Genomic DNA, 9,406 nt, shown 5'->3' with positions numbered 1-9,406 from the left:
CCACATCGATATCCTTTACCACAAACTCCAGATTCACTGGAATTATTTTTGGGAAAAAAAAAAAAACCAAAAAACAGAAGACCATTTGCCAGAGCTTAGAAATCCATTCGAGAAATTTCTCTTGCTCTGCACAGGTTGTAAGAGGACTTCACTTGAAAATCACATATGGCTTGCTGATGAATTACTCTTTAGCTCCACTCTGTGGATCTTTTGTGTTTTGTACCTACCTGCTTGCAGAGAGGTGCTGGTCAATGTTTAACAACTGGCTTTCTGGGAGCAAGATGCCTTTGCCAATCTCCGGGGTGAAAACACTCCCACCGTGGCCCACGTCAGGCTCCCAACATGATGTCACCAAGCGCAGATTCAAGAAAAGACACATACAAGGGTTCTCACAAGCATGCACCTGTTATGCCCACTGCCTGCTTGCCAACAAAAGCCTGCATTTCTCAGGGTACAGAATCTGTCTTCTGCTTCTTTGGCATTGCCCCCAAGGGTTCTGCTTGGCCAAAGGGGAATGTGTCCGCCTCTACCCTTAGGATGGTGGTACGCTTGACTCTCTTGCCAACGATTCTGTGTCCCTTCTGTTCACACTAGCCCTGTGGGAGGAGGACTTGCTAACTGGAGGTGGCAGCTTGAGACAGTCGGTGGGGCACATTTTACTAGTTGGCTGGCTATTGGGATAAAGGTAGGAACCAGCTAGATCTTTCCTCTTTCCCTTCTGTGCCTGTGCATGGTGGCCCCTTGCCCACTTCCTATTTTTTGTCCCATGTCATGATGCCAGAAGACAAAGCAGCCCCTGGCTCCTCCTCCAGGGGCTGCGGGGGTCTGTGGCCCCAGAGTGGCTCACACACCCAGCCATTACCAACCCTGGGGGTAGGGTCCAGGAAGCCCTCTTGGACTTTCACCCCCAGACACACGCACAAAGAAGTCCAGTTCTCTGGGGGCGGGGGAAGGAAGGCACCAAGCCATGTGCCCACTGTTAATGCAGCCGCACTTCATTTTCCCTCTTTACCACTGTCCTTGTGGAGGAGGGGAGCAACCTTGGCCATGAACCCTGAAGCCCTAACGCCTAGCTCACTGCTCTGAAAATAGCAGGTACTTAGTTCTTTCGGGAGTAAGAAGGGCCTGGGTTTAGTAGACAATGGGTGCTCCATAAATGAGATATTTTGTAAGTCTTGTTTCATGGCATCTTCGGCCAAAGACTTGGCCCCTAGAGACCCCTGCCAACTGCTTCCCCAGGAGGCGAGGCCCTACAGGAGAAGCTGGGCCCCACGGTGGCCAGCTCAGTACCATGCGGCAGTTGTGACAAGGCTCCCTCCACACCAAGCCAGGCCCACTCACGCCAAGCTGTCATCTACCCAGTCTTCTGCAGGCAGGAGGCCATTCCCTCTCCCATGTGGCAGACCTTCAGGACTGATGGCCAAGTGTATGTTCTCTCCCTCCCTGTTTAAGGGCTCCACCAATCAAGGGATGTGGCTTAGCATTTGTTTCAGAGAACCTGACATTCAAAGATGGGGGTTAGGGGGACCAGGAGCATAGCAGGTACCTTAACGGTGATGTGGCTGCTGTCCCAGCCTTAGTCCTGGCAACCAAGATAGATTCTGGTGTTTCCACTTAATGTGAACACAAGTCCTCTAGGGATCACGTTAAAATGCAGATTCTGGAGCTCCTGGGTGGCCCGGTCTGTTGAGCGTCTGACTTTGGCTCAGGTCATGATTTCATGGTTCGTGGGTTTGAGCCCTGCATGGGGCTCTGTACTGACGGCTCGGAGCCTGGAGCCTGGTTCAGATTCTGCGTCTCCCTCCCTCTCTGCCCTCCCCCACTTGCACTCTCTGTGTGTGTCTCTCTCTCAAAAATAAATGAACATTAAAAAAAAAATTTTAATGCAGTATGCAAATGCCATCCTTCTCAGACTCCACTCTCATGACCGTAACACAATCCAGTCATAAATTACGGTTATGGTGATTTTTGAATTTAATTTCGAATTTTCTTTTATGTTATAATCAGGCTTAGAAGGAAAGGCAAAAACAATATATCACGCTCTTGTGTTTTATTGGTTAGGGTTTAAATACATTTGTTCATTTGACTACTCACTGATTGCATTTTTAAACATAACGTATTTTAATGCGATTTTTCTCTGCTGCACACAAAATGCTTTAAGGCCATAAAATTCTGTGATGAATAGTCACTCCTCTTAGAAACCAAGGCATCAGCGATTCCTTTGAAGAATTTCTTCAAATTGACTCTTCAAAAATGCTGTAATGTGGTTGTGTCTACGTGACATCAAAAACATCTGAAGCAAACTGTTTTGTCTACACAGAGCCAAGTCTTGAGATATTTACATACATTTGAAGACACAGAGGAAAAAGAATCCTGGCAAAGAGCTGATTTTCACTTCACATCTTGCTCACAGCAAGTAAAGAAGGAGCCCGTAACAAATGATGCTTAATTAATTACAGTAAAAACTCACGTCTGACTTAACAAGCATTACTGGCAACCCCATTAACCCAAATCCTGTGGATTCCCACACCAGCCGGAAAGCCTTCCAATCGCAGAGAGGATGGAATGAAAACACAACTAAATCACGTCTTCAGAGGAATGCCAGCAAAAAGCAGGAGTTAAAACATCCAAAGATAAATAGGAAACCGGCGAAAGCCACGAAGCATCCGCACATTTTGGTGAAATTACAGTCCATTTCAATCTCATTAGCGGCAGCCACCAGTGGAACGCAGAGCAGAGCTAGAAATAACTGGGAGGCATGTGCTACATCAGAGACGATGATTCTGTCCCGTTTAAGGTACAACTTGGCTAATTCACGGGCACCTGCGGGGCTCAGTTGGTGAAACATCCATGTCTTGATTTCAGCTCAGGTCATGATCCCAGGGTTGTGGGATGGAGCCCCGCCTCCCCTGGGCTCCACGCTGAGTGATTCTCTCTCTCCCTCTCTGTCTCTGACCCTCCTCCCTCGTGTGCTCTCCCTCTCAAAAATAGTAAACAAATAGAGGCACCCGGGTGGCTCAGTCAGTTAAGGGTCCAACTGCAGCTCAGATCATGACCTCGGGGTTCATGGGTTCCAGCCCAACATCAGCTCTGTGCTGACAGCTCAGAGCCTGGAGCCTGCCTCGGATTCTGTGTCCCCCTCACTCTCTCTGCCCCTCCCCTGCTCGCGCTCTGTCTCTCTCTCCAAAATAAACGTTAAAAATAATAATACATACATAAACATTTTTTTAAAAAACTTGGCTAATTCTTTCTCATTTTGCCCCACATTTAAAAAGTGAAACTCATTATTTGAGAGATCAGGGATCCTCTCTAAGCGAACCTTGGGTGTGGTCAGGCAAACCATTGCCACAATAACGCTGCAGAGCAAACCCCTCCCCTCCCCTCCCCTCCCTTCCCCCAATCTCAGTGGCTTACGCTCATGGCCCCGCAGTTGGGATGTGCTCTGGCTGATCCCAGCCGCAATTGACTGCATGTCTCTGCTTCAGACTGTAGGTTCAGTTCAGCTTGGCTCCAGGGGTCAAAACTGAAGGGCCAGTGGTTTCATGGCCACTAGGACACAAGAGGACAGGTCCCGCCGCCCAGCCACATTGCAAGCCTCTGCTCACACCCCAGGCCCCAACATCCCATTGGCCAGAGCGAATGATACGGCTGAACCCCAAGCCAAAAACGGGCCAGAGTGAAGAATTGGGGCCGATAACGTAAGCTACCACACCAGATACACCAGTGTTTCTCAATCTTGTACTCGTTATCACCCGTCACCCCCCCCCCCCCAGACAGCCTTTAGACTTAGGCACTCTGTAGAGAATGCATGAGAAGCACTTGACAACGAGTGCTAGAAGCTAAGTCCACTTATCCCTCTCCGCCTAACGTAATTTGAGCTCGCCTTCCCTGCTTTGCAGAAGAAGGAACCCGGCCACAGGTTGGATACCTACGATGGGTTCTTCATTACACTTTAGTCCCAGTTTGCTGTACAGGTGTCTCTACTCAAGTGCCTCTGCGGCCTGCTTCTCCCACTGACGCGCACAACTTCTCCTTAAGGAAATCATCTCATTTTATGCCTGAAAGCCTCTCCAATGCAGCCTGAATGTTATTACCAGTTCACCCGCATTTGCACGGCCTCTCAAACAACTAGCAAATCACAGACAGAGCCCTGATCCTGCAGCTGCCACCAGGATCCTGGCCACAACGCCAAGTGTCACCTCCTATCAGGGTAACAACTCCCTGCGGCTATCTTCAGAGCGCACTACGAACGCCTATTGCTGATCTGACTAGCATAATGTTAGAGTCTAATTCCCGCCTAATAAAAAAAAAAACTGTAGTTTTTTCATATTAATTACAACCCAGTTAATGTGCCTACAGGCACATCACACTCCTGAATAGCAGAAGATGTCTCTTACCAGTTAAGAACCACACTCAGCGACTCGTGCAAATCCCTAATGATACAAGAGGCTTAAACAAATTCAAGGTTTATTTATTTTTTCCATACACAAAAGAAGTCCACAGATAGAGAGACCAAGGCTAGAAGTAGAGGTACATCACGAAATCGAGCTTTTGCTTTCTTTCTCCCCTGGTATCCTTAGTAGATGGCTTCCTTCCTCGCTGTCACCTCATGGTCAAAAATGGCTGCTAGAGCTCCAGCTGTCACACCCATGCACCAGGCAGAGAAAAGGAGGAAAAGTAGAAGGGCAAAGACTGTGCTTGTCAGTGGATCCAACTGAGTTCATTTCTCTAAGTGCTATTGATGTTATTTCTAGAAGTCATCTGAAGTTATCTCATGTACCATGAGAAATATGTGTGGCACTCTTTGGCCCCAAGTACATGGGGTACGTTATGGTCACTCCGAAGTCTGTCTGCTCTGAAACCCTTCTCTTCCCCTTATTGCAAAGCCCTTCATTCTCCCCAAGGCCACCACCATGAAGCGTGCAGGTCGTGACCTTCTTTCCTGAAGAGCCAGGTCAGTTGCAGAAGAAAACCTCAATATGAGAAGGTAATGTTTAAAGTCCTCACCGCTAGGGCTCTCCTTGGAGTTGCAAAAGGAAGCCATCTAAACACACGGACCCTTTGCAGGTGGCAAAATCCTTTAACTGACACCCTGAAGGAGTGCTCTTGATCTGGTTCACCCCACCTCAGGTCTGTAATTCTCCCCTAAAATTTCTTCTGCAAATCTCTCCATTCAAATATTTATTAACCCTCTGGGCAAGTCGAGAGGTGAGCCACTCTCTTCTAAAAGGGAAAGAACACCTTCCCTGGACACTCCTCCCCCTTCCCAGATTATAAAGCCCTGAGGCTGTCCATTTGCAACTATAGAAGAGACTACTGGCTGCCTTCCCATTTTTACTTCTCTTCTACTCAAAGAACCTCAAATTTATTTCATGTGGCAATGTGACCAGCAGAAGGAGTGTTTCCTGACCTCTCTCACCGCTAAAGTTAGTCAGTATTATATAAGAATAAGTTGGTGGATGGAGTTTCCAGGGAAACTTAAAGAAGGGTTAATTGGGGTGCCTTCTCACCCAGGCTCAGTCAGTTAAGCATCTGATGTTGGCTCAGGTCATGATCTCATAGTTCATGAGTTCCAGCCCCGCATCAAGGTCTGTCCTGACAGCTTGGAGCCTGGAGCCTGCTTCAGATTCTGTCTCCCTCTCTCTCTCTGCCCCTCCTCAGCTTGTGTGCTCCCTCTCTCCCTCTCCCTCCCTCTCTCTCTCTTTCTCTCTCTATCAGAAATAAATAAATAAACTTAAAAAAAAAAAAAGAAGGCTGATTCATCCAGGAGATTCCTGTTTCTTTTTCCCCCTTGCTTCCTACTTCTTGCTTGGAAAAGCTTATACGTTTGCAGGGTTCCAGCAGCCATTTTGAACCATGAGACACTTTGACTATGAAGGCCTACATTTTACTGAAGCCAAATATATATATATGGAAGATAGGTCCTCACTGGCCATGAAGCCACACTATCAGTCCTAAACTCTTACTTCTGGACTTCCATGCACAAGAAAAATAAACATCTATCATATTTAAGCCACTGTTATTTAGGTTATCTTTTCTTTGCAGCTGATGAACCTTCCCTTAACTGATACAGCGATCCTGGGCTTAAAGACTTCATTCTGACTGTGACTGAATTCTCTAGCTCAGTGACTCTCACACTTTGCATGCTTCAGTCTCACTGGAGGGTTTATTAAAACAGATCACTGGGCCCCACCCCCAGAGTTCCAGATTTGGCCATTCTGAGGACCTGCATTTCTAACAAGTCCCAGGTAATGCTGATCCTGATGTTCTGAGGACCACACTTCTAGAATATCTACGCTGGCTCGTTCCTAATTATTTGGATGATTTTCTTCCTAGAGACTGTGAAGAAAACAAGCGGCTGGGAACTGAGTCATTCTTGTTTCTCCCTTTTTGGCTTTTTGGCTCACGAATTCCTTTCCCAGACGTAGCAAACTGTACCTTTTGCCTGATTTTTTTTTTCTTTTTTGGCAGTATGCCGCTCCATGTCTACCATTATGAGAACTGCTGCTAACTTGATCACACGAACTTTGAGTCCTGGCAGAGATCCATGTAATTCATATAAATCTGCAACTTGTGAACACTTCATCTTGTACACTTTCCATTTTCTCTTCATCTTTAAAAAAAAAAAATTTTTTTTAAGGTTTATTTGTTTGTTTGTTTTTTTATTTTTTTTCAACGTTTTTTATTTATTTTTGGGACAGAGAGAGACAGAGCATGAACAGGGGAGGGGCAGAGAGAGAGGGAGACACAGAATCGGAAACAGGCTCCAGGCTCCGAGCCATCAGCCCAGAGCCTGACGCGGGGCTCGAACTCACGGACCACGAGATCGTGACCGGGCTGAAGTCGGACGCTTAACCGACTGCGCCACCCAGGCGCCCCAGGTTTATTTGTTTTTGAGAGAGAGAGAGAGAGAGAGACAGCATGAGTTGGGGAGGGGCAGAAAGCAGGTACACAGAATCTGAAGCAGGCTCCAGGCTCTGAGCTGTCAGCACAGAGCCCGATGCAGGGCTCAAACCCACAAACCGCGAGATCATGACCTGAGCTGAAGTCATACGCTTAACCGACTGAGCCATCCAGGCGCCCCTTCTCTTTATCTTTAATGCCACACTTTTCATAGACAATAGTTCAAAATTGTGTGGCAAAAAAAAAAAAAATGATTTGGGGTTTATGGCTTTCAGTTTTGCTGTTTTGTTTTGCATTTGAAGATAGTTGTATATATTTTTTCCTCTCACATATTATTTTGGTTCATTATCTGTACAGCATGTCAGTTCACCCATAGCCAAACATGAATTTTTTGTTCAGAGTTCTTTTCACTGGACCCATACATTTTCCTCTTCTAGAGGATTCAAAGCAATGGTAATATATCACTGGGTAATTTTTTTTTAATTAAAAAAAATTTTAATGTTTATTTATTTTTGAGAGTGATAGAGAGACAGACAGAGTACAAGCAGGGGAAGGCAGAGAGATAGGGAGACACAGAACCTGAAGCAGGCTCCAGGCTCTGAGTTGTCCCACACAGAGCCCAAGGCAGGGCTTGAACCCACAAGCCATGAGATCATGACCTGGGCCAAAGTAGGAGGCTTAACCGACTGAGATACCCAAGTGCCCCACCGGACATTTTTTTTTTTTTTTTTACCCAGCAGCATCCATTCTCCTGTATTTGGGTGATAACATTCTGGTTTCCGCTTGAAAATCACCTCTCCTGGTTCTCAGCCATCCCCTCACAGTGGAACATGTCACCCATCCACAGCCAGTCAGAGCCCATGGTCTTCTCCTTGTGGGCAGAACTGTGCCCCCCTCCCCCATTCATATGTTGGAGTCCCAACCCCTAGGACTTCGGAATGTGACTGCATTTGGAGATAGGGTCCTTAAAGAGGTCATTAATTTAAAATGAGGTCCTTAGGATAGGACCTATTTTAATATGACTGGCATCCTTATAAAAAGAGAAGACAGCCATCTACAAGCCAAGGAGAGAGGCCTCAGAAGAAATCAATCTGCGGACACTTCAGACTTCTAGCTTCCAGAATCGTAAGACAATACATTTCTGCTTTTCACTCGGTCTGTGATTTTGTTATGGCAGCCAGAGAAAACTAATACATCCCTGGCCCTAGGGTCGGCAAACTTTTTCTGTAAATAGCCAGACAATAAACATTTAGACTTTGTGGGTCATATGGTCTCCATTACAACTACTCAACTCTGCCATTGTAGCATCACAGCAGCCGTAGGCAACATTCTAAACGAATGGATGTGGGTGTGTTCCAATAAAACTTTATTAACAAAAATAGGCAGGCTGCCCTTGTAGTGTGATTTCCTGACTTCTGTCCCCAGATGATTGGTTTAGGAGTAAACATGTGACTGAGTCCTGGCCAATAAGCACGATTCTATTCCTCTGACCAGAATGTTATGGTGACTCTCAGAATTTGCTCCAAACTAGGAGGAAAAGCACACTCTTTTTACTGGACCATAGTTAGGAGGATGTGAGAATGCAGCCGCCGTTCAGACACAAACCTGCCATCTTTCATCTGTTTTTACAGAGGCCAGAATTCAGTAAGTAGATGCACATAAATGCCTAAAGAACAAATAAGCAGTAATCAACAATTTAAAATCTTCTACATATCCAAATGGGCTTGGATGCTAGCTTGAATCAAGTTAACAAGAGAAGTGTCCATTGCACCGTTTGAAAACAACAGAAAGCAACATATCCTGCTCTATGGCACCTTAGGTAACCAGAACTTTAAAAGAATAACAAGACCCAGGAGAAAAAGCCAGAGGGAAGATACTTATCCAGATTCTCTGAGAATTCCCAGAAACAAAGCAGCTTTAAAAACACATCTGGGGGCGCCTGGGTGGCTCGGTCGGTTAAGCGTCCGACTTCAGCTCAGGTCACGATCTCGCGGTCCGTGAGTTCGAGCCCCGCGTCGGGCTCTGCTGACAGCTCAGAGCCTGGAGCCTGTTTCAGATTCTGTGTCTCCCTCTCTCTGCCCCTCCCCTGTTCATGCTCTGTCTCTCTCTGTCTCAAAAATAAATAAATGTTAAAAAAAAAAAATTTTTTTTTTAAATAAAATTAAAAAAAATAAAATAAAATAAAAAAATAAAAACACATCTGGTCAGTAATAAAGGAGATTCAAGGATGGCTGAATTTTTTTTTTCCATCAACTTACTTGATTTTAATTTAGATCTTTAACAGAAGAATTCAACATAGCTTCCCTGTTATGGATCAGATAGAAGAAGCTATCAGAGTTCTTAAAAATTGAAAATCGTATATTATTTTCTTTCCAGACTGATATTTATTTCTGTGTAGTAATTAACAAAATCAGATGCGAGCTTGCTTGTGTCCAACCGCTGATGGTGCTGGTGTCGGATAGTTAGCAGACCAAGTTAAGCTCTAGTAGTAAGCAAAACTCAA

Source organism: Neofelis nebulosa, chromosome 18, assembly GCF_028018385.1.
Source record: "Neofelis nebulosa isolate mNeoNeb1 chromosome 18, mNeoNeb1.pri, whole genome shotgun sequence".
Lineage (NCBI taxonomy): Eukaryota > Metazoa > Chordata > Mammalia > Carnivora > Felidae > Neofelis > Neofelis nebulosa.
The sequence above is the reverse complement of the archived record's forward strand: the minus strand, read 5'-3'. Positions refer to the sequence as shown.